This window comes from Microcebus murinus, chromosome 6 (genome assembly GCF_040939455.1).
Source record: "Microcebus murinus isolate Inina chromosome 6, M.murinus_Inina_mat1.0, whole genome shotgun sequence".
Taxonomy (NCBI): Eukaryota; Metazoa; Chordata; class Mammalia; order Primates; family Cheirogaleidae; genus Microcebus; species Microcebus murinus.
In genome coordinates, this window is record NC_134109.1 from 94,028,117 (window position 1) to 94,052,613 (window position 24,497).

Genomic DNA, 24,497 nt, shown 5'->3' on the forward strand with positions numbered 1-24,497 from the left:
ATACTGTGAAACTGTTTTCCAATGTGTTTTTTTTGTTTGTTTGTTTGTTTTGAGACAGAGTCTCACTTTGTTGCCCAGGCTACAGTGAGTGCTGTGGCGTCAGCCTAGCTCACAGCAACCTCAAACTCCTGGGCTTAAGCAATCCTACTGCCTCAGCCTCCCGAGTAGCTGGGACTATAGGCATGTGCCACCATGCCTGGCTAATTTTTTCTATATATTTTTAGTTGGCCAATTAATTTCTTTCTATTTTTATAGTAGAGACAGAGTCTTGCTCTTGCTCAGGCTGGTTTCGAACTCCTGACGTTGAGGGATCCACCCACCTCGGCCTCCCAGAGTGCTAGGATTACAGGCGTGAGCCACCGCGCCCAGGCTCCAATGTGGTTTTACCAATTTACTCTCCCACCTAGCAGTATGTGAGTTCCAGTTGTCACTGCTTTGCATTGCCTGTCACCTGCACCTTGGTTGTTCTGGTGAGTGTGTGGTAGAACTGTGTTGTATCAAACTTGGTTTTGACTCTATATCCTGTGTGCTTAACCCTGATGATAGCCACTTTAATGGTTATTATAGTGCACTTGCTATATGGAAGACGCTGTGCTGGATATATAATAGTGAACACAACTTCTGTCCTCAGGGAGTGGCAGGTTACACAGTGCAGTGGAGGAGAAGGACCCAGAAATCACACAATTTTAGTCTAATGGAGAAGCCATGCACAGAGCACCTCTGGAAGACTAAGAGAGACTGCTTCAATCTGTGGGTTCAGGTCAGGGTTCCATAAAGTCTTGGAGGAAGAAGTCAGGTTTCTGGGATGTGAACTCAAATCCTGGCTGCACAAACCATTAGTCCACTGGGCAGAGATGGCCATATTCTTATGGCTTCTGGGAACACACGGAAGGAGCTATCACAAAGGCTCTGAGTGTGGCCTGTTGGGGGAGGGGAGAAGCTTGGCTAGAACAGCCCCTGTAATGGGGCAAGGAGCCCATTGTCCTTTGCCTAGAGAGGAGGGGGGGAAGTGGAGTCCACTGGGCCAGCAGTGGGAAGGAAGTCTCTACCCTTATCCCTGCTGTGTTATCTCTTTGTCTGGAATTTACACTTCTGCCATTCAAATGTGCCATTTGAACATACCTTAACTCGATTTAGCAGGAAACTGAGATAATGCATTGCTGGCTGTGACGTACTTAGGAAACTTCTATTTAAAAATTTAAGCATTACTGCTATGTTATGACTTAATAAATTATTTTCTCTGTGATCTAAAAGTGTATATGCTTACATGCACCATGATATTTTCTGAATCATGAAGTGTGGAAATGTTGGAACTAGGATGGGTTTTCAAGCTCAGCTAGTCCAGCCGTCTGTTCTACAGGTGAGGAAGCAGGCACCAGGCCTTGGAGAGACTTGTTCAAAGTCAGGTGGCTAAGGCCTGGCAGAGCGGAGTGTAGAACCCTGGGCTGGTGACCAGCTCGTGCCTTGGTATGAGCAATGCCCAGAGCGGTGAGAAGAGGGAGGGGGGTTTTGGGAGAGGGTTTGGGGACCGATCTTCAACAATGGGGAGATCAGAGGTCGGCTGTGAGAGAGGCTCAGTGGGATAAAGAGGAGGAGGTGTGATGGAAGGTGAACTTTTTAGGGGAGGCCTCTCTGGGAAGGTGACATTAACCTGACACCAAGGGGGAGGCAAAGGTAGGCATGTGGGGAGGAACTGACCAGTGAAGCTTCAGAAAGGAGGTGAGCAGGTGATGGGGGCAGAGGCCAGAGAACCCTGGAGTCCATGGCATTTGTCACCACCAATGGCTTGGAAGCAGAGCCGTGTTCTCCTCTGCCCTCAGCCTATGACCCAGAGGGGACCATAGGCCTTTGTGGCGGTTACCCCCGTTTGCTGCAGCGGCTGTGTTGGAGAAATGGTATCGCTGACCCTGGAACTAGGAGGCCCCTGACCACAACTCTCTTGATTTCTCTTCCTGCAAGTTACTAAGAGAGGGTTCTTAAGAGGTCTTATTTATTTTATAAATTAACTTTTGTAATGTTTTATAAGCTAAATTTTAGCTTATAAAAGTAATAGAACCATCTTACAGAAAATGGAGAACAAACCCCCATGAACATTTTATTCCCACAGGGTTTTAATTGTGGGGGTGTAGATTCTTTGTGTTTTATACCTGGGTCACTTAATATGTCATGAGCTTTTTTGGGGGTACATAGTCTGCATGACTTTTTTTTTTTTGCTATTTGTAGACCATAAACCAGAACACCTTGTACCATTTAAATTTTGCTCTTTTTTCATTTTTGTATTGTTGAAAAAAACAATTGATGCTTACTGTCAAATATCTGGAATATACAGAAAAGTATAAGGTGAAAATTAAAAATTTCAGTTCTACTATCAAGATAAAGAAGTATTGATATTTGAGTGTATTTCCTCTCCCCCCACATTTATTTATGTCTGAGCATGCCTTCCGTTCCTTTTTTGTTTTTTGAATACAAAATTGGGGTGCTTTTGTGCAAGCAAGATACTGTTAATGGGGTCTTTTGGGTGGCCAATCCAATGAAATAGGAAAGCCATGAACGGAATGCCCAGGAATAAAGACTTGGTGATATTCCAGGTTTGCATCATCTCAGCACTTTCCTGCTCTATTTGGAGGAAGAGGGAAAGGGGACCAGAACTTATTGTGCTCCTGCCTTGTTTGCACCTGGCCTGGCACTGTGAAGTGCTGTGCACTCTGCTCCCAGGGTCGATAGCACCATGGGAAGTGCGGCAGCATGGTGTTTGAAAATCCAGTCTTATTTCAAACCTAGTAACTGAGCATGTTGGAAAACCAGGCTGGCGTCATGGTATAAATTGAGTTTGCTCAAACCGGCAGGTTGTTTTCCCAGTTGCGAAGGCACATGCACCTCTATTGTTTTAACCCACTTGAATGGTAACAGGTGGGAACAATATTTTGAATGGAGAGTACAGTACTAAAGTGCATTGGCCTCATATTTTTAACTACAATTGCCCCATGTTTCCTTTAAATGCATTCAGTATGCTTTTATTGTTGTTCAACATTGAATTTATCTTTTATTTCTCTGAAAATCTAGGCACACTTTTATTTTGCTCTCACAATTCTTTTTTCCCCTTTTATTGTTAGTTGGCATGTAACGATTGTGCATATTTATGAAATACAGAGTGATATTTCGATGCACGTATGCAATGTATAATGATCCAATCAGGATAATTAGCATATCCATCACTGCAAACATTTATTTCTTTCTGTTGTGAACATTCAAAATCCTCTCTTTTAGCTTTTAGAAAATATACAATCAATACTGTTCTCTACAGTTGCCTACATGGTATAGGACAATAGACCCCATTCCTCCATCTGGCTGTAATTCTGTATCTGTTAACTCTTTCCTCCCCTTCCCATCCTTCCCAGATTCTGATTTTACTCTCTACTTCTTTAACATTGAATTTAATCTCAAAAATCCTAATTGTAATTTATATTTGTTTTTTTTTTTAGATTTATTTATTTTTTTTTAAATTTCAGCATATTGTGGGGGTACAGATTTTAAGGTTTCAATAAATGCCCTTTCCCCCCCTCCCTGTAATTTATATTTGAATAATGTGCATTACTGACCAAAATTTTGGTTATTTTCTGAAAAGTGGAATCTTATTTTTTGAAGCCAGGTGTCATCTCTTGAAGACCCAGGACTTATTTTTGCTGCCAATAAAATTCCTGTGGGCGAAAGTAGAAAACAAAACAAAACAAAAAATCTGTAAGAAAGACACAGGAAATAAACAATTCTACAGTCCTGACTTTGCATATTCATGACAATCAGTGGAGATCTCTGGGTTTTGTCCTAAGAGCAAAGAAAGAGTATTGTTATCTTTCTACTGAGGATGGCTATTCTAGGACAACATTCTCATGAGTAAAATGTTAATTTGGGGAGTCTGGGGGAATTTCTTTTGAGAATTATAAATACTTAATCTCATGGCTCCTAAACATAAAGCCAGAATTCATAAAACTTTAGTAAATACAGCCAAAAGAAAAATAATAGGTTAATTATAGAGCATGTCAGGCAATTAGGGTTTTTATTCTTACTTCATTTTCCTGATTTCTGAAGCTAATTTCTTCAAATGGAAAGGTTAAACCTTTAGCTTTTTAATTGCAGTTTTAAATAGGAACACATTTCCTTGCATTAGTAAAACTCAAGGCACTAAATAAAATTTACCATTTTCATTCTTATTTATCACTGGGAGATCTCCTTAGAGACTCTATGTGTGTAAGTTTCCTTGGCATTACACTAAATAGTTGTGGAAATTGCTGCGCTTCTAATTCTTATGACTGCTTTTTATGGTTCTGAACCCATTTTCTTTTTCGTGTTTTTTTTTTTTTAAGACAGAGTCTCACTTTGTTGCCCAGGCTAGAGTGAGTGCCGTGGCGTCAGCCTGGCTCACAGCAACCTCAAACTCCTGGGCTCAAGCAATCCTGCTGCCTCAGCCTCCCAAGTAGCTGGGACTACAGGCATGTGCCACCATGCCTGGCTAATTTTTTCTATATATTTTTAGTTGGCCAATTAATTTCTTTCTATTTTTAGTAAAGACGGGGGTCTACACACTTGCTCAGGCTGGTTTCGAACTCCTGCCATTGAGGGATCCACCCACCTCGGCCTCCCAGAGTGCTAGGATTATAGGCGTGAGCCACCGCCCTGGCCTCTGCAGCCATTTTCTGTAACTGCCTTGTTTGCTTTTGTAGCAGTTCATGCTTTTGTTTTATTGCTTCTACCTGGCTTGGGGCTGGGGCTCGTAACTTCCACCCGTGTGGAGTTGTGTGTAAGAAGAAAAGGAAGAAGGAAGCTGGTGTAGAATTGTGCTCTGTGCCGAGTGCCAGGCTTCAGGCTGCCTGTTACTTGGAAAGAAAACCGTGGGTGTCACAGCACGCACAGTTTTGGGTGCTCAAAGATCATTTTGACGTCCATTTACTTTTTTCTTATTATAAAAATAATATATGTTTGTAATCAAAATCGAAGCATTATAGAAATGCATGGTTTAAATGGAAAGCACCCTGTTTTATCATCCCTAGTAATGACTACTCTTTAAGAATTTGGTACATTTTGTTTTAGATTTTTCTGTATCTTTATACATATAAGTTATACAAACAAAAAAAGAATTGTTGGGTTGGAGGTGTGTACATTTAAAATTTTATATTATCTGCTGTAAATGCACTAATTTGCACTTCCGTTTCCTCCACCCTTATCAAAGGCTGTTTCTGCATGTTTCCTGGTGCTTTCAAAGCACAAATTGAGAGTCAGAAATGAGATATTTTTGATTTTCAGTTTTTTTAATTTTTTAATTTTTTTTTTTGAGACAGAATCTCGCTTTGTTGCCCAGGCTAGAGTGAGTGCCGTGGCGTCAGCCTAGCTCACAGCAACCTCAAACTGCTGGGCTCAAGCGATCCTGCTGCCTCAGCCTCCAGAGTAGCTGGGACTACAGGCATGCGCCACCATGCCCGGCTAATTTTTTCTATATATATTAGTTGGCCAATTACTTTATTTCTATTTATAGTATAGACGGGGTCTTGCTCTTGCTCAGGCTGGTTTCGAACTCCTGACCTTGAGTAATCCCCCCGCCTCGGCCTCCCAGAGTGCTAGGATTACAGGCGTGAGCCACCACGCCCGGCCTGATGTCAGTTTTTAGTGGATCTATGCGGAGAGAATACCCCGTGAGGATGTCGTAAGGCTCGTAGGATTGCTGGGTAGGGTTGGGACCGGGTTCTGGGACCAGGCAGGGACAAAGGGAAGCTGGGTAGGTCTGACCACAGCCTGGTCCCACCAAGGTCACTCTCTGCGTGGGGCATGCTGCCAGGGTGCCAGGGACCACGCTGTGCTCAGGACTTAGGCCCACACCCTAGCTTCTGGGAGCAGAGGTGAGAATTTGGCCTTTTCCTTTCTACCCGCCGATGGTGGACGCTGCCTCACTTTGAAACTCCTGTGTACTATGGAGAATTCCTTGGCGCTGGAAGGAATTTTAATCAGATGCTGACTAAGATGTGGATCATCTCTCTCTTTCATTGGTCCCTGGAAGATCCCTCTTGTCTCCCCACCAGGGTCTCTGAGATCTCAGGGGAGGGGGCTGTAGATGTCGGTGTATAGACGCAGATGTGTGCGCACATATTTATACTTACATGCCCAATTCTGAGTCACCCCTTTATGTCCCCAACTCCAGGTGGCATTGTAGCACCGAGGCACACTTTCCTGAAGGTGTTGGGTCTAACTGCAAGGGTTGGGATTCGAGCAGACGGTTGATTGTACCGTGTTTGCTGGCGGCTAGGGAAGTATAGTTTATTTGGAGACTGATGTTGCCTGGAAACTGATAAAGACCCTTCAGCTGGAAGACTTGGGTGGGATGGTCAGATGGTCTGAATCATTGTGTTTGGCAGCCTGGAAACCCAAATTCAGATTTCACAGAGAGGTGATTTTAGGAAATAGATTACTAGATTATGAGTGAAGAGATTTATATTCTAGTCTTCGTTCTGCCTAACATCTAATGGGAGCCTGGATAAGTCACATGACTTAAATGATAAAGGGTGGGATGAAGTGTCTCTTTTAAATCAAACCACCCATCAGGAGAATTACCTGTTGTTTTTTTGTTTGTTTGTTTGTTTGTTTGTTTGTTTTTTTTGAGACAGAGTCTCGCTTTGTTGTCCAGGCTAGAGTGAGTGCCGTGGCGTCAGCCTAGCTCACAGCAACCTCAAACTCCTGGGCTCCAGCGATCCTTCTGCCTCAGCCTCCCGAGTAGCTGGGACTACAGGCATGTGCCACCATGCCCTGCTAATTTTTTTTTTATATATATATCAGTTGGCCAATTAATTTCTTTCTATTTATAGTAGAGACGGGGTCTCGCTCTTGCTCAGGCTGGTTTTGAACTCCTGACCTTGAGCAATCCGCCCGCCTTGGCCTCCCAGAGAGCTAGGATTACAGGCGTGAGCCACTGCGCCCGGCCTGTTTGTTTGTTTTTTAACATGCAGAATTTTAGGCCTCAATCTAAAACCATCGATCAGAATTTTCAAGAATGGGTTTCAGGGATTTGTATTTTTAAAAAGTTTCCAACTGATTCTGATCGAGCCCTAGTTGTAGGACACCTGAGAAATTTCCTTACCAGTTTTAATATTTCATGACATATGTTTAATTCAAAGGTGGATCATTCTGGAAAATTGTTCAAAACACCTTCAACTTCATAAAGTTTTTAGTTGTCCCTGAAGAATGTCATTTGAGGCCTCATCCCTCCATAACTATTCTTTTTTCTACTACCAGCTCTTCTGAACTTAGCAGAGTTCCAAATTGGCTTGTCCACATTTCTTATGCATTCTGTGGCAGAGCCTGCTAATTTATATCCAGTATCTGTTCTCCTTCTCCCCTTCTTCCTCAGTCAGCAAAAGCCTGATTTTTTTGAGGGAGTACAATATGCCAAACTAAAAGACTGTATTTTACAGCTGCCTCTTCCTCTGGGTATGGGCTAGTGATTTAAGCTCTAATAAGAAAAGGTGAAGTGTCATGTGTAGGTCTTGCGGGAAGGTTCCAGGGACTGACTTATATGGGCAATGTACCCTTTTTGCTTTTTCTCTATTCTTCTACCTACTGGTTGGAACATGGACACAATGGCTGAAGTCCAGCAGCCTTCTTGGATTGTGAGGTAACCGTGAAGATGGAAGCCGTGCTCTAAGTAAGTGGAGCACAAAGAAAGGAGGAGCCTGGATCCATAACGACCCATGATACCAGCCCCAGACTGTGTTTACTCCACACTTCTTTCCTATTGGTTAAGCCAAAGTTATTTGGGGGTTTTCCATTACATGCAGCTGAACCTAACCCAGCTGACACCCCTGCTGTGTGTTGGTTTCACAATGTGTCTTCAGCACCACCTTGAAGGTGCAGCCACTTGCACATAGTAGGTGCTTGGTAAGCATTTGACAGGTTAAATACCCAATGGCATAGTGGTTGAGAGGGCAAAGGCTGATTGGGACCTTTTGTTTTTTGCTACCCCAAACCCCAGGAAGGTTTCCCAGTTCTTTGTGCAGAGTTTGAGGGCTACAGGCTCAAGCATTTTGACAAGGCAGAGGGCAGTAGGCATTCAAGCTTCCAAGTGCATGCATGCAATATTTTCAAATGAAAATCTAAGGGGTGGGCCCTTTTCTGAGTCTGCTCAAGAGATTGGAGGTGGTGATTCGAATGATGTCAGAAAAGGCCACCATCGAACCCTTTGCTATCGTTTCGAGGCTGTACTTTCCACAGTGCCTGCCAGGAACTTGATGCCAGGGGAGTCTTGCGAAAGTGACTATTAAGGAGCCTTGATTGCCAGCTGTTGACGAAGGGGTCTGTCTCCTCAGTGGCAACCTCCGAGGTGGTCTTGGCCAGGCCAGCCCGCCCCTGACTCATGCTGAGATTTGTCAGCCAGGCCAAACGCCCCTCTTTGGGGCCCAGGACAACATGCTGGTTTCCTGGAAGCGTTTAGGCCAAGACTCTGCTGCTAAGAAAATGATACTGTTTTTGCAAGTATGGGAGTGTGTTTAAAATGCTTTCCTCCTCATCAGTGACGCTCCTTGCAAAGAAATACGGGGCTAACCACTCCCCAATCCAAAAAGCAGAAAGCAAAACCTAGGAGGTGAATTAACTCTTCTCTGGGGCCAAGGAGTTTATGCTAAAGCAGTTTGATTGACGGCAGGGATTTGGATGGGCCACCCCATAGTGCGCCCGCTCGAAGCAACGGGCAGGGGCCAACCTGCCGCCCTTTGCGGGGAACAGTGAATTCCATGGCAAACCTCAGTGGCTCAGGAGTGTTTGCCTCTCCTGGAAATAATTAGAGAAATACGCAATCCTTGAAAGGCAACATCTGGCTGGCTGGAGGCAGGCTGGCAAATGCTCAGTCTAAATAGATGGAGTTCTGACGTTGTGCAGAAGGAAAGAACTACCCCGAGGGAATGGCCGGTGAGATCTGGTGGTAGCTGTGTCCAGAGAGGCACCGCTGCCCCATCCCCAGAGCTGGGGGTTGCCCCACCTTTCTAGAAGCCATATGCACTGCCCCAGAACCCAGTTATCTCCCCTGACCCCCCTCCAAGACTTCCCTGGAGGAAAAGGGGCCTCCCACAGCACTGGCTGGCCCCCAGAGCTGAGATGTGTTTGCTGCCTGGGGTATCAGCCTTAACTTCCTATCTGCTTCCAGTGCGGTTGGAGGTGTTGATTTAGACTGTTAGAGATGTCTTTCCCCCGCAGCCCTTTCCCAAGGCAGCCTCCCTCCTGTGTGCTTGTTCTTATTAACCGTGCTCAGAGGTCCAGGGAGCTGGAAGCCCAGCAGTGTTTTCCAGGGAAGTGGCTTATCTCTTGTACTCCCTTCCCCCTGCTGAGCTTGGAAGGGTTCAGCTTTGGACGTCCTGCAACACCAGGGCTAGTCTTGCCTTTTATCCCCTCTTCAATTTTGCATCTACTCACTGGTGAGAAAAGCAGAACAGCATCTCCATGGATTTATGAGTCCATTTTTTTTTTCTTTTTTATAGCATATAAGATATTTTCAAGTGAAGAATGCAATTGTAATAAATCCAATGAAGCTATCATGGATTTTCTGAAGCCAGGTTTCTATAAAAAGCTATGCTAAGGACATTTTGGAGGAACTTATTGAAAAATATGGGCCCTTATAGCGAATGTTTTTGCAAAGGGTGCATTTTCATGTAAAAATGCTTTTAGTAGCACTTTTGTTCAGTTATTCTGCAGCTACTTGGCTGTGGTTTTACAGAGCCCTGCGGCAACTTTTTTAAAGGCCTAAGTTTGACTTTCTCTTTGGTCACTTTGGCTTTTAAGCACCCTAGGAAGGCTTAGAGAACACCAAATTTTATCCAAGTAAAGAGGTCATGGAATAAATCCCTGGAGGTACTCAGGAGGGGCAGCCTGCTTTTGGGTAGTTATTAGCATACCATGGCCAAAGCCCCATTAATAACATCTAGCAGGGACTCAGGAATCAAGTTCATGTGGAATTTCAGCGTCAGAAGGGAAGGGAGTACTTGAAACCCACAAGACCCCTGAAATGCCAACTCTGCTACTTGTGTGCTCTGTGATCTTGGGCAAGAAATCCCTTGACCTTCCTGAGCCTTGGTTTCCTTACCTGTAGAATGGACATGCTAATCATTGTACTGCCCACCCTATTGTCGTCTTATGTGAATCCATAAAGTCACATTTGTATCGACACTTTTCCTGTACTATTCCTCTCTCTTTTAAAAATATGGGATGCTTCCCGAATTTGCATGTTTGTATGTCATCCTTATGCAAGGGCTGTGCTCATCTTCTCCGTATTGCTCCAGTCTTAGTATCTGTGCTGTGGAATTGAGCCTGTCGTGGTGCTTTCTGAACTGTAAGGGCTGTGTCCACATTAGCCATTGAGATGATGGCTCCTTTTTTCACTTCATTCATTCCGTTGCCCCCATCGTCAGTGGTGACATTGCTCTCTCCTCTGGGACGGGCTGCTCCTTGTCTCTCACTCTGGCCTGCGGTGTGTCTGAGCCCTCCTGTTGATGGTGCCTCTGTGTCATTGCTACCTGCTGTTCCTGATTCAGGAGTTTTCCCTCTTTCTGCCCTCAGGTAAGATTTTCTCTTTCCAAATCTTTCTGCTCTGACCCTAAGTTTCCTAATTTCTGTAGCATTCTTTGCTTTGTCATGTGCAATCTTCCGCTTGTCCTTACCTTGTCCAAGGTGTGTGGTGAGGTCAGTGAGCAGGGAGCCCCTTGAGAAGGCTGGTCATTAATAGGACTTTCTGTGTCCTCCTGTGTTCACCTTCCTTGGCCCGATGCTCAGCCTCTCCTTAGGGCTCGAAGAAGACAGAAAAGCTCTTAGAAGGTGACCTGTTTTTTACCCAGTGAGAATACAACTTAGATTTAATACAAATGCTTTTTTTTTTTTTTTGAGACAGAGTCTCACTTTGTTGCCCAGGCTAGAGTTTGTGCCGTGGCGTCAGCCTAGCTCACAGCAACCTCAAACTCCTGGGCTCAAGCAATCCTGCTGCCTCAGCGTCCTGAGTAGCTGGGACTACAGGCATGCGCCACCATGCCCGGCTAATTTTTTCTCTATATATTAGTTGGCCAATTAATTTCTTTCTGTTTATAGTAGAGATGGGGTCTCGCTCTTACTCAGGCTGGTTTCGAACTCCTGACCTCGGGCAATCCACCCTCCTCGGCCTCCCAGAGTGCTAGGATTACAGGCATGAGCCATTGTGCCAGGCCTACAAATGCTTTTTATTCATTCATTCATTTAATACAGACATTTACTAAGTGCCAGGCCTTACTTTAGCCCTAGGGATATGGCAGTAAGCAGATCAAAGGGATAAACACAGGACAGAGGAAGGCACTACAGTGTGTGATAAGAGCTAAGAGGTGAGATAAGGTTCGCTGTGAAGAGGGGCCTGGAGAATCCTCCCTTCTCAGCTTGGCCTTTTCCAAGAGATGGTCTGGGAGAGTTTTTCTGATAATCAACAGGAAGTTGAGAGCTGAAGGAGCAGCTGGAGCTGGCTACCTGGGGGAAAGGCCTTGGGAAGAGGGGACAGGTCAAGACCCTGAGGCATTAGGTATAAGGGCAGGAGGGTGTGTTCTGGGAACAGCCAGGAGGCCAGAGTAGCTGGAGGGAGGGAAGGGAGGGTAGGAGGGGGAGTATTCTAAGAGGAGGGTGGGGATGGGGGCAGAGCTTGCTGGACTTCCCAGGCCATCCTAAAGGTTTTATTCTGATGCCAGTTAAGCATTCCGGGAAGGGTGGAGGTGAGCAGCCAGCCAGGAGCCTACGGGAGTAAGTAACCCAGGACTTTCTGTGGCCCTTGTTCTGCAGTCTGGCAAGGTGGCCGTGACATAGAGGAGGAGCCGGGTTAGTGGTGCCTACTGGTCCCTGAGGTTGGGAACTGAAAGCCTGGAGTGACTATCTCAGGAAACCAGATGCCCGCCTGGTCCAAAGGCTCCTCATTTCAAAACTGTGTCTAAAAATGTCAGACACACGAGAGCACAGTAATCAAACTCACTTGAAAGTGCTGTGCGAATCTAAAAAATTATTAGTGTATATACTAAATTAGTTGCCAGAATGATCCATAGTGCTGGGCTGTGAATATGTTCTGAAACAAATAATTTTTTTCTTGCATTCATTTATTTATCCAAATATTGAGTGCTTACCAAATATGAGTTTATTGTACTTGTTGATACTAACTTAGATTTATGACGATTGCCACAGGCCAGTGGAAGGTTGGGCCATCTGTCCCTTTGACATGAGTTTTCCTTCTGTCTGATGTGGGTAGAGTTGGTGGCTGTTGGATCATCCGATTATTGTAGACAGAGGTCTAGCCATTTGCTCCTGCTCTTGGGAGGTGGCCTTCCGGAATGGCTTTGTGTGAGTAAAGAGTTTCAAGGCATCCCGCTAAGGCTATGAAAACTGAGTTTTAGTATTTACAGGAGGTCTTGCCTGACATTCTGTAACTTACAGCAACCTCAGGTGTCGGCCTCTGTTTGTTTGTTTTTAGTTAAATAGAATGCGAAAAAAGACTCATCTGTTTCTTTTTCTGAATTGCTTCTATTCCTACCACCCCCAGAGATGTGTAAAGATATAATTGTGAAAAATAGGCCTCATGTGGATAAGATTTATGGGCCTCACATAGATAAGATTTCTTATCAGAAAGCTCATTAGAATAATGTTGAGCCTTTTTGCTGCTGGAAAACAAAATGCCCCTTCTTTCTTGATGACAGTCACATTTTTAAGTTCGAAAAAGGTTTTGATAGTTCGTTCCTTGTCTGAAAGTATTTAGCCTGGTATCTTAAGCGGGCATGTTTATGAGTGAGTGGAGTTGCACGTTAGGAGTGATGGAGACCTGTCTCAAAATCAACGTCCCTGGCTGGGGGGGCCGTGGCTCACGCCTGTAATCCTAGCACTCTGGGAGGCTGAGGTGGGAGGATCGCTTAAGGTCAGGAGTTCGAAACCAGCCCGAGCAAGAGCAAGACCCTGTCTCTACTAAAAATAGAAAAGAAAATTAATTGGCCAACTAAAATATATAGAAAAAAGTAGCCGGGCATGGTGGCGCATGCCTGTAGTCCCAGCTACTCGGGAGGCTGAGGCAGGAGGATCGCTCAAGCCCAGGAGATTGAGGTTGCTGTGAGCTAGGCCGATGCCTCGGCACTCTAGCCCCGGCAACAAAGAGAGATTCTGTCTCAAAAAAACATAAGAAACAAAAAAACAAAAACATGTCCCGCTGACTTCCTACAGCAAGTGGGGGGCTCAGGAAGAAAATCCCAAGAAGCCGTTTCCCACAAGCAGCGGAGGGCAGAACACTCCCTGTTTTGTTTATCTTGGAAGAGCGGCAGCAGAGTTCGGTTTCTCTAGGGCTCTAGACATCAAGGAGGATGAACACACACTTTCATGAACTGAAATCATTTCCTTTGATAGAGGCCCTCGTCCTGAATGCCTCACTGGGAGATGGGTCTCTTTTCTCGAATGGGCACGCCCAGTTGTTCCCTGTGGAGTCACAGGATCAATTATGCAGGAAGTGACTTTCAAGTCCCAAAGCAAAATTTGGATGGTTTTCCCATAGCTAAATCTCTGGATATTAACGCACTTTTCTATCCGTCAGCATAGAAATAGCCAGAGACCTTCTCAGACTCCGTTTTTGTGAGGGGCTATCCTCTTAACGTTGCCTTTTGACTTCCTTCCCCACTCACGTGTGTGTTCATTGAGGACCACCAGGAACTAAAGGTCGTAGAGATGAGCAAGGGCTCTGCCTGCGGGAGGTGGCATCTGTAACGGGGACGTCAGTAAGTAAGAGGACAATCTCAGTGTGTGGTTGGGCAGAGGCCGGCGCTAGGGGGTGGTGTATGTGTGTGTGGCTGGGAGTGGAGAGGGACAGAAGGTACCACATGTGGTCGAGGGGGAGAGTCAGGGGACGGTGGGGCCCGAGGACAGTGGGACGGGACATGGTATCGGCCAGGCAAGCTCTCGGGAGCAAAGGGGAGCACTCAGAGACCCGCAGTAGGCGCAGAGCCTGTGCGGGGAGGCACTGGGGCTGGGGATTGTCAGGGTCTGGTCTTGTACACCACACCGAGGAGCTCGTGCTTTCGTTCTGAGAGCCCAGGAAGAAACCACTGAATACTTTTTAAGCTGAAGTACACATGTAGCAGACACATTTGAAAAGACCACGCTGGTCACCGGGAGAACAGGTTGGAGGAACACAAGCCTGGAGGCCGAGGGACAACTTAGAAGGTCCCGTGGGAATCTGGGTGAGAGATGCACATGTCCCAAATTAGGGTGCCGGTGTGGGACGGAGAGGGACCGAGAGGTGGCAGGAGGCAGGGTCGCCCAGGAGCAGCGCTGACTGGCGTGGCACGTGAGGGAGACGAGAGCCTAGGACGCCTGCAGGTCGCAGAGAGGGGATGGGGTTGACACTGATGCCACACAGTCCTGGGAAGCCAGGAGTTCCCCGAAGAGTCCGGTGGGCCTGGAGCTGTTAGGGCTTTTAGACAGTTGGAAGCAAGAGTAGGTGTGGTTCTAAGCAGGGAGTTGTTTTTCTTATAAGAAAAGTGTAGAGAAATAAGTCCAATAAGACGTCTGTTTGGTTTGGAAAAAACCAAACCAGAAGGGAATTATGAACAGAAAGTTCCCTTCAGATTATCTTTATTGCGTGATGCCTGCGTTAAGTCCTGGCCCTTTCTGCGCTTGACAGGTGGCAACGATCCTTTCCACTCTGGAAGGTTCAAGGCGCAAATCATCAGCCCAGAAGGTATTGCAGCCCAGCGGCTCTGGGTTCTGGCCAGTGAGAACTCACGGCTTTGAGTGAGGGCGATCCTGTGTTAGCTGGGGAAGGGGTTCTTTGCCTGCAGTGTGGGACTGAGCTCGGGAGGTGACCTAGCCTCGTAAAGTGGCCGAGCAAGGACCGTGCCACGGGACAGACTCCATCATGACCCCCTGTGAGCTTTGTAACCTCGTCCAGTCCATATCACTTACACACTACATGTCTTTCAGTTTTCCTGTTTTACAAGGTGGTTAGGAAGATTCAACGTGAACCTAGGCAGCGTGCACGAAACAGTACCTGACCCATGGTCCTCAGTAAATTGTATTAATAGTCCCTTTCCCTCAGTTAATGCGGAGGGCAGTTCATGCTGCCACTGGATAGCAACCTTGGCTTTCTTTCCTGTCCCCGGCTTTCTGCTTATGACCTGAGTGCAGCCTGACCCTTGGGCAGATTGCCATCTTCTCTCGCTACTCCAGGCTGCTGGTTAGCTTGGTAGGAGTACCCTGGAGTCCTCCATCACCTCTCTCCCTCTCCGGACGGGACTCTGATTGTGTCTGCGTGGTCCCAAGATGTGTACATGTGTGTATAGGGTGGGCAGGAAGTATGAAGAGGCTCAAGAACAATTGAAAGAGAAAAAACAAATCCAGGCTACATATAGCTGAGACTATGTTATTTGCTAAAGACCTATAAAAAGTCTTATGCTAACTATTGGTGAAGCTGCAAATAGAACGTAGCAAACTCCTTTTTCAACTTCCTAAACCTCTGCCCCCTAATTTTTATCATGGCTTATAGGGGGTACGCTTCAAATCTTGTGTTAAATAGGATGTGTCTATGTCACTTCAGCTTCTTTTCTCTTTTGCTAAAAGGATAAAATGCAATGCTTAATAGGGGAGTGAAGTTTATCATGCTTATGTCTTATCAGATTCAGTGGAGGAAAAAAAATCAGATTTGCTTAAAAACAAGATAATGTGTGGTGTTTGCATTTTAATATAAGAGTCTGAAAATAAACTATACCAGCTTAGTGAACATAATTATTATTGTACCACAAAGACCAGGTTTTTAGAAAACCCAACTTTTGAAGGATCTTACTAAAATTTATCAGATTTATGCCCTGTTCAATGGTGACATTGGCACTGTTTTCTCAGTATCAAAATACTACTGAAGAGTATTCTATGAGGGCTCCGTCTGTAGGCACAGATACTTTTCTGACACGAGCCAGTTTCTCAGTGTTCCTTTTTAGAATATGAACTTATTTTCTCCAGAATCAAGAGTCCCAGATCATCAAAGCTGTCTAGAGGCTGCCTGTTCGCCAGACCGTGTTCACTCACACCTTCTCTCTGTGTGTCTCTGGGAGGCCAAAACTAGATCTGCTTGTCCTTGCCCTGAGGGAACTTACAGTTTAGCTATTCTGGCATTTCTGCCATGGACTGCTCAGGTCCTGCTAGTTCTCTTCATTCTCTGTTGTGATGTGGATGATTTCATTGGCCTTTGGCTCAGCCTCTGTAAGGAGCTTCTTGATATCTTTCAAAACCTCACTGAGAGTCTACAGGCTGTTTTCCACCCTTTTTTTCCCTAGTACTGAAAGGTTATGTGTTTTAAACCAAGGGCATCAAATGCTTCTGGAAACTTCCACCAAGGCTCCTATCTTCTGTGTTCTCCGTCGGTTGCCCAGCTAGCGTCCAAAGCCCCACCAGTGTTCACACCCTTTTTTGTGACATTCCCAGCTTTCCTTGACTTGACTTCCTTCTTCTGCCAAGAGGGCAGCCAGCTGATGACAGTTTTGGGAGTTTGTGTCTGGATAAGATAGATGTTGGTGATGTGCCTGAAGGGATTGTCCAGATTCTCATTTATTTCTGGTCCAGGCCGGAGTTTCCTAGGCAGTCTATTGGTGGGTGGGCCAGAACCACCCTCAGCCTACCTGCAGGCAAGAGCGACTTCACCTGAGGACCTACTCTCAAGTCAGATTTCTGTACAGACAAAAACACAGATAATCACACCAGTCACGGCTGGGCGCGGTGGCTCACGCCTGTAATCCTAGCACTCTGGGAGGCCGAGGTGGGCGGATTGCTCAAGGTCAGGAGTTCGAAACCAGCCTGAGCAAGAGTGAGACCCCATCTCTACTATAAATAGAAAAAAAAAATTAATTGGCCAACTAATATATATACAAAAAATTAGCCGGGCATGGTGACACATGCCTGTAGTTCCAGCTACTTGGGAGGCTGAGGCAGCAGGATTGCTTGAGCCCAGGAGTTTGAGGTTGCTGTGAGCTAGGCTGACTCCACAGCACTCACTCTAGCCAGGGCAACAAAGCGAGACTCTGTCTCAAAAAAAAAAAAAAAAAAAAAAAAAAAATCACCAGTCACATCAAAGACTCAGGATAAGATCTGGAGAAAACTCTTTGTCCTTTGGTTGTTCTGTCTGTCTGTTTCTCCTTTTCTTTTCTTTTCTTTTCTTTTCTTTTCTTTTCTTTTCTTTTCTTTTCTTTTCTTTTCTTTTCTTTTCTTCTTTTCTTTTCTTTTTTCTCTTTCTTTCTTTCTTTCTTTCTTTCTTTCTTTCTTTCTTTCTTCTTTCTTTCTCTCTTTCTCTCTTTCTCTCTTTCTCCCTCTCTCTCTCTTTCTCCCTCTCTCTCTCTTTCTCTTTCTCTCTTTCTCCTTCCTTCCTTCCTTCCTTCCTTCCTTCCTTCCTTCCTTCCTTCCTTCCTTCCTTCCTTCCTTCCTTCCTTCCTTCCTTCCTTCCTCCCTCCCTCCCTCCCTCCCTCCCTCCCTCCCTCCCTCCCTTCCTCCCTTCTCTCCCTCCCAGGCTGGAGTACTCAACCTCCCCACTAGCTGGGACTACAGGTGCACCACCATGCCTGGCTAATTTTAGAAATTTTTGGTAGAGACAGGGTCTTGCTCTGTTGCTCGGGCTGGTCTTGAACTCCTAGTCTCAAGTGGTCCTCCCACCTTGGCCTCCCAAGGTGCTGGGATTACAGGCGTAAGCCACCACGCCCACACCTGGCCATACTTCCTTCTTAAATACTGCTCCCTGAGCTCACCTCTGTGCTTATCTTTGGTGTGATTATCTTGATGTTCTCCGTGTATGTAAGGGGATGATTGTTACTGAGTAAATATGAGATGGAGCCAGGACTCTGAGACTTGGAAAGAACCTGCCTGTATAGAGGGGCCAACACTAGATTCCCTTTTCACAGGTGCCAGGCAGCCAAGCCCTGTTTGCATTCCTCCACTGATGGGGAGCTCATTGCCTCCCCAAACAGCCTGTTTTATCTTTAGACATCTCTCTTAGAAAGCTCCCCTGCCCAGCCTGCTTCGATTGAATTGGAATTTGTGTCCCTGGCACATCCACCCATTGTTTCCTGTTCTGTCCTTTGGAGTCACACAGACCGAGTTTAATCTCCTTTGCACATGACAGCCCTTCTGGTATGTGTCTGCGGCGAGAGTTTGTGGTGTTCCTAACCCTGCTCCCCTCTGTACCCGGTGCCTCCTCAGCAGCTGAGTCCTCAAACCATCCTGGGCACTCTTGCTTTTTTCCGTTTTATTAATCAAAGCAAATTTTATTTAGAGGCTAAACATAGCTAATTAGATTTCTTCCCCCAGCCCTCTCGAGTCATCAGAACAGAACAGACATTGCGGGTCTGTCTTGACCCTGACGACAGTAACAGTGAGGGGTAGATTTGCGTCTCACACTTTGGTTCTTCTGAGGCCGTGTGCTGGGGTGAAAAGATGCGCCACTTAAAAGTAGTTGGGGCAGCTGTTCTTGATCCAAGGAGAGTCTGCGGTGTGGTTTGCTGTGCTGCCCTGGTGACACGGGGTATGTCACCTCCAGGGACCGTAGTGGTCTTTGACAGCCATCTCACGGCCAACTTGGCAGCTATGATTTTTTCATGCCTTTTAAAAAACCAAAACCCCCAAAACTAGGCTTCCATGCCTCGAGCATACTGCAGTCAAATAGTGGGTTTCTTAGGCCCAGGTCTGGGGCCTTTGAGTCTGCCCACTGAACTTCATTTTGTTAGACTTGACCGGTCATTCCAGTCTGCTCATCTGTGTGGCTCACATAATGCATTGTGTGTTTCCTGGGTTCCAGTGGTTAAAGGCACAGGTTTCATGGTGAGAGAGACATGGGTATAAATCCCAGTTCGAGCACTTTCTGGTCATAATGGTTTTGGACCATGGCACAGCGAAGCATGTCCTGGGGCAATTGATGGACCGGACGAGTGGTGGTGTCCCATGGAACCCACGGGCAGGAAGCAGCAGCCTGGGGAAGTGAGGACCGGGAAAGCTGACAACAGAACGATCTCCTCACCTGCTTCTCTCTGAACATTCACGCCCTCTTTTTCTTTCTGGAGGCTGGCTCCTCCTGTCCCCCTAAGATGTCTACGGCCCAATCCTGGAACCTGTGGATTTCCCTTTTGCATTGCAAAAGGGACATGATTGAATTGAGGACCTGGAGCTGGGGAGATTATCCTGGATTATTCAGGGGGGCCCAGCACGACCACAAAAGTCCTTACAAGCGAGAGAGGGAGGCGGGAGAGTCGGAATCAGAGGAGGAGATGTGGTGACGGAAGCAAAGTCAGAGAAGGTGTGATGCTGCCGGCTTTGAAGACAGAGGAAGGGACCAAGAGCGAAGAAGTGCGGGTGGCCTCCAGATTTTCCCCAAAACAAGGAATGCAGCTGTTGCCCCCTTGATTGTTCATATCATTTTAAGTCACCAAATTGCAAAGGACTTCTTCCCTTCCTGTCTTCAGATTTCACCCACCCTCTTGCAGGAATGAGCTCCCCAGCGACCTCTGTGCCCCGTTGGAGGTAGGGTTGTGTGTTCTGCCTTCCCACTTCCTCCTTCGTCTCCCTCCGTGCCCAGCTCAGGCCCTCCATGCCCTGTGCTCTTCGTGAGTCTCCATGGAACCGCAGACCCCCAGAGAAACCTGGTGACGCCTCTCAGGGATCCAGCTGCTCACTTACAGTTTTTTTTTTTTTTTTTTTTTTGAGACAGAGTCTCACTTTGTTGCCCAGGCTAGAGTGAGTGCCGTGGCGTCAGCCTCGCTCACAGCAACCTCAATCTCCTGGGCTCAAGCGATCCTCCTGCCTCAGCCTCCCGAGTAGCTGGGACTACAGGCATGCGCCACCATGCCCGGCCAATTTTTTGTATATATATTTTTAGTTGGTCAATTAATATCTTTCTATTTTTGGTAGAGATGGGGTCTCGCTCAGGCTGGTTTCGAACTCCTGACCTTGAGCAATCCGCCCGCCTCGGCCTCCCAAAGTGCTAGGATTACAGGCGTGAGCCACCGCGCCCGGCCTTCACTTACAGTTCTTTGTCCTCCCTATCTGGTAGCCCTGCTGGAAAAGGGAATGAGGCCGGTCCCTTGTGGTTTCCTCCCAGCGAACCTCAAGTGGGATAAGAGGTGGCCGCCACTTCCCTGAGTTTCCGTCCACCTCTCTTGGGACCCTGCTCTAGAGCCTGTGTGTGGGAAGTTCACCTGCTCTCTGAACTGTTGCTACGTATCTATGCTCTTCAGAGGTTGGATTGAAAAACTGCAGAAATACAATTTCGATACCTTCTATTTTTCGAATGTACTGCAGTTGGAAAAATGCTTCTGCATCCTCATTTAGTCCCTTGAAGTGGCCACCCCCTTTGAACTTGTTTGGCTTTTTCTTATGAGGCTGGGAGTGATGACCTGACCTTCGAGCTATTTACATTAGGGGGCCAGAAACCTACCATCCCCCTTTTTATGGGTCAGAGTTGCAGGGTGGTAACTTGCTCAAAGTCTCACCGCTTGTGTAGACAGAAGATGTTTCTGTTTCCAGCACTGTTCAACCACAGCTCACCACCTTTTCTAAGTTATCGGGAACATTCTCCTTTTCCCCTTAGAATCCTGGCTAAGCCTTGGCGTCCTGTTCTTTCTTTTGATTAAGCCAGCATCTTCTTGTGACCCCTCTATCCCTGCTTTCAAGATAGCTTACTTACTGTACGGGCCTACCGCTGGCTGTCTTTCTTCTGTTTTGGATTTGAGATGCTCCAGGAAGCCTCCCAGATGGGCATGCTGCTCTCACAAGGCACTTGGTATCAGGGTGTTCTGGGAGCTTGTCCCATCTCTCCAGCCGGGATGCACACACACATGCGCAGTCAGCGCTGGGTGGCCGGTTTTCTGGCAGCCACATCCTCAGCCTCCTCTCTCTGCATGATCCTCTGCAGGGGGTCCCCAACCTACAGTCCAGATGAGTTACAAAACCTTACTTTGCACTAAGTTGATTGGAGCTAGGATGCATCTGCCTGGGGGTTTGGTGTCATAAACGGTGGTTAGGTTCCAAGGCCCCCAAACAGCGTCTCTTGCACCTATTGTGTAGCTGCTCTCTGGAGTCATGAAGTGAATGGGCTGTGGAGTCAGACACGCCTAGGTGACTTCTGGTGCTGCTGCAGCTCTCTGGGTGACCTTGGGCGAGTGAGGGAACCCCTCTGAGCCTCAGCTGCCTAACCTGCAAAATCGTGATATGTAATCCTTTCACACGTGCCTGTGACCAGGCAGCCAAGCCCTGTTTGCATTCCTCCACTGATGGGGAGCTCATTGCCTCCCAACATGGCAGGGTTGCTGAATAATGTATATAAGGTGTTCCACATAGTACTTAGCCCTTGATAAACGCTCAGTAAATGCTTGGTATTGTTAATTACTGCACTATTAATATGTGTCTAGTTGATTTAATAGTACCAGGCACCTAATTACTATTTATATTGCCATTTTTATGGGTACACTGATTCGAGGTCAAACTCTGTACTAGTCACTCAGAATTGAAATGTTCTTTTTGGCCGGGCGCGGTGGCTCACGCCTGTAATCCTAGCACTCTGGGAGGCCGAGGTGGGCAGATTGCTCAAGGTCAGGAGTTCAAAACCAGCCTGAGCAAGAGCGAGACCCTGTCTCTACTAGAAATAGAAAGAAATTAATTGGCCAACTAATATATATAGAAAAAATTAGCCGGGCATGGTGGCGCATGCCTGTAGTCCTAGTTACTCGGGAGGCTGAGGCAGGAGGATTGCTGGAGTCCAGGAGTTTGAGGTTGCTGTGAGCTAGGCTGACGCCACGGCACTCACTCTAGCCCAGACAACAAAGTGAGACTCTGTCTCAAAAAAAAAAAAAAAAGAAATGTTCTTTTTTTCCTTCTGGGGCTCTCAAATTGCTGGGGGAAAGGAGTCTCTCTCATTCATTCGTTTATTCAATTCATAAACAATTGCATCACGCAGTATATACTGTGCAGTACTGGGGGCAAAATGGTGAGCAGAAACCAATATAGTCCCTGTTCTCATGGATCTTACAGTGGGATGTAATTACATTAATTAAAACAAACAAAAAAATCATATAAATGCAAGAATACTGCAGCTGTGAAGGAGCAGTGCTGGCAGGGCATCTAGGGAAGAGTTGCTCGGGTATTTGGTGGGCCTCTGGCTTGCGTCTGTGTCATTGGGTGGCAGACACTGTCCTTAGCTAAGTGGCTTGGGGCTGTGATAGCAGTGGGTTCACATCCAAAAGGGGCAGGGGTAGCCTGAGCCTTTAGGGGCTGGTGGTGGTGGTGGCCTGGGTTCCAGCAAGTGACAGTTTAAGTTGTCTGTGACATTGGGGACACCATCAGAGACACCTGGGTGGCTGGTTAGGGAGGAAGCATGTACAAGAGGGGAATAGCTGGGAAGGGGCGTTGCTTGGGAGGGAAGGAGGCGGCTGCATTCAGGTCAGAGAAGCCGGCTCTCGGGGGGGAGGGGGTGCTTATTAGGGACGTTTGAACTTGGCCACCCCTTGTATTCAGCCACAATAACACTCCAGTCCGTGTTTCCTCCCACCGTGGCTTCCTGTGGCCAAGCAAGAGTAATTAATATCTTGCTCCGTAGAGTTGCCTCCACCTCATCTCTCATTTTTTGCTATTCTTTTCTTGCCCTCAATCCCTTTCTATTTATTTTTTTTCCCTCCTGTTTGGTTTCTCCTGTTCTGCTCAGTGAAATCCGCTCTTCTGCTTTTCGTCCAATTTTCGTGTCTTTCCTTGGCGCTGAGATGGAGGAGGACATGGCAGGGGCTGTCTCGTAGAAGCTCCCATGTCACCTTCTCTGGGGAGCAACGTCCGTCTTCTGTGTGAGCCCAGCTCTCTGCCTGTCCCTTCTTCCTTCCATCGGATGCAGTTTGCAGGTTTTTAGTCATTTAGTTCTGCTCTTTGGCTAGTGAGAGACTGTCCGCAGCTCATAAATTATCACCACGATGCTCATGCTGACACCCCACCTTGTGCACACCCCAAACCCTGAGCTCGGGGACTTGCTGGGCTTCTCTTCGGGGAAGTGTGATGTGATGCTCTGCGTTCACTGGCCCTGGGAGACGTTTGTCCTGCTCTTCCTGGCGGAGGTGCGATCCAGGAGCAGTGTTTTGTTTTTTTTTGAGACAGAGTCTCGCTTTGTTGCCCAGGCTAGAGTGAGTGCCATGGTGTCAGCCTAGCTCACAGCAACCTCAATCTCCTGGCTCAAGCGATCCTCCTGCCTCAGCCTCCCAAGTAGCTGGGACTACAGGCATGCGCCACCATGCCCGGCTAATTTTTTTTTGTATATATTAGTTGGCCAATTAATTTCTTTCTATTTATAGTAGAGAAAGGGTCTCGCTCTTGCTCAGGCTGGTTTCGAACTCCTGACCTCGAGCAATCCGCCCGCCTTGGCCTCCCAGAGAGCTAGGATTACAGGCGTGAGCCACCGCGCCCGGCCTTAGGAGCAGTGTTCTGAGAGTTAACTAGCGTGTGTGCCAGGTGAGCAGTTGAAGGGCATGAAGATCTCTCCTGGCCGCCCAACGTGCCGGAGGTGGAGGGCCTGTCAGGAGTCGCAACCCTGGAGTGACCACACTGCCCACAGCAGTGGGACTGACCGCCCGGTGACCATTTAAAAACACAAATGTTTTATTTTATGTTTTTCTTATTTTAGAATAGTTTTAGATTTGCAAGAAAATTGCAAAGATGGTAAGTACAGAAAGTTCCCATATACCCCACACCCAGTATCCCCTGTCATCAACATCATACATTTGGTTTGGCACATTAATGAAAACATTGTGATGAGGTATTATTAGCTAGAGTCCATACTTCATCCCGATTTTCTTAGTTTTCATCTAATGTCTTTTTTTCTGTTCTGGGATCTCATCCAGATACCACATGACATTTAGTTGTCATCTCTCAAGCTCCTCTGGGCTGTGATGGTTTGAGATGTTATTTGTTTTTGATGACCTTGACAGAATTTATCTCATATTTTTCTTTTCTCCTCTTCTTCTCTTCTCTTCTCTTCTCTTCTCTTCTCTTCTCTTCTCTTCTCTTCTCTTCTCTTCTCTTCTCTTCTCTTCTCTTCTCTTCTTTTCTTTTTTTTTTTTTTTTAGACAGAGTCTCACTCTGTTGCCCTGGCTAGAGTGCTATGGCATCAGCCTGGCTCACAGCAACCTCAAACTCCTGGGCTCAAGTGATCTTCCTGCCTCTGCCTCCCGAGTAGCTGGTTCTACAGGTGTGTGTCATCACACCCGGCTCATTTTTTCCTTATTTAGTAGAGACAGGGTCTCGCTCTTGCTCGGGCTGGTCTCGAACTTCTGACCTCAAGCAGTCCTTCCTACCTCGGCCTCCCAGAGTGCTAGGATTACAGGCGTGAACCACCGCGCCCGGCCTCTCATGGCTGTTTAATAGACATGAGTGGGAAAACGAAGACTCAGGCATTAGGGACCTAAGTTAGAAAAAGCCTATGAACAGTTCACTTT

At 46.8% G+C, this 24,497-nt stretch overlaps 1 protein-coding gene and 1 pseudogene across 2 annotated transcripts in view; one reads left to right on the forward strand and one right to left on the reverse strand.

The window, feature by feature from the left end:
• The window catches only part of CGNL1 (cingulin like 1), a 168,339-nt gene that overhangs the window by 18,332 nt on the left and 125,510 nt on the right, over positions 1-24,497 (forward strand). The window lies entirely within an intron of this gene.
• Positions 10,223-10,337, reverse strand: LOC142871676 (uncharacterized; annotated as a pseudogene).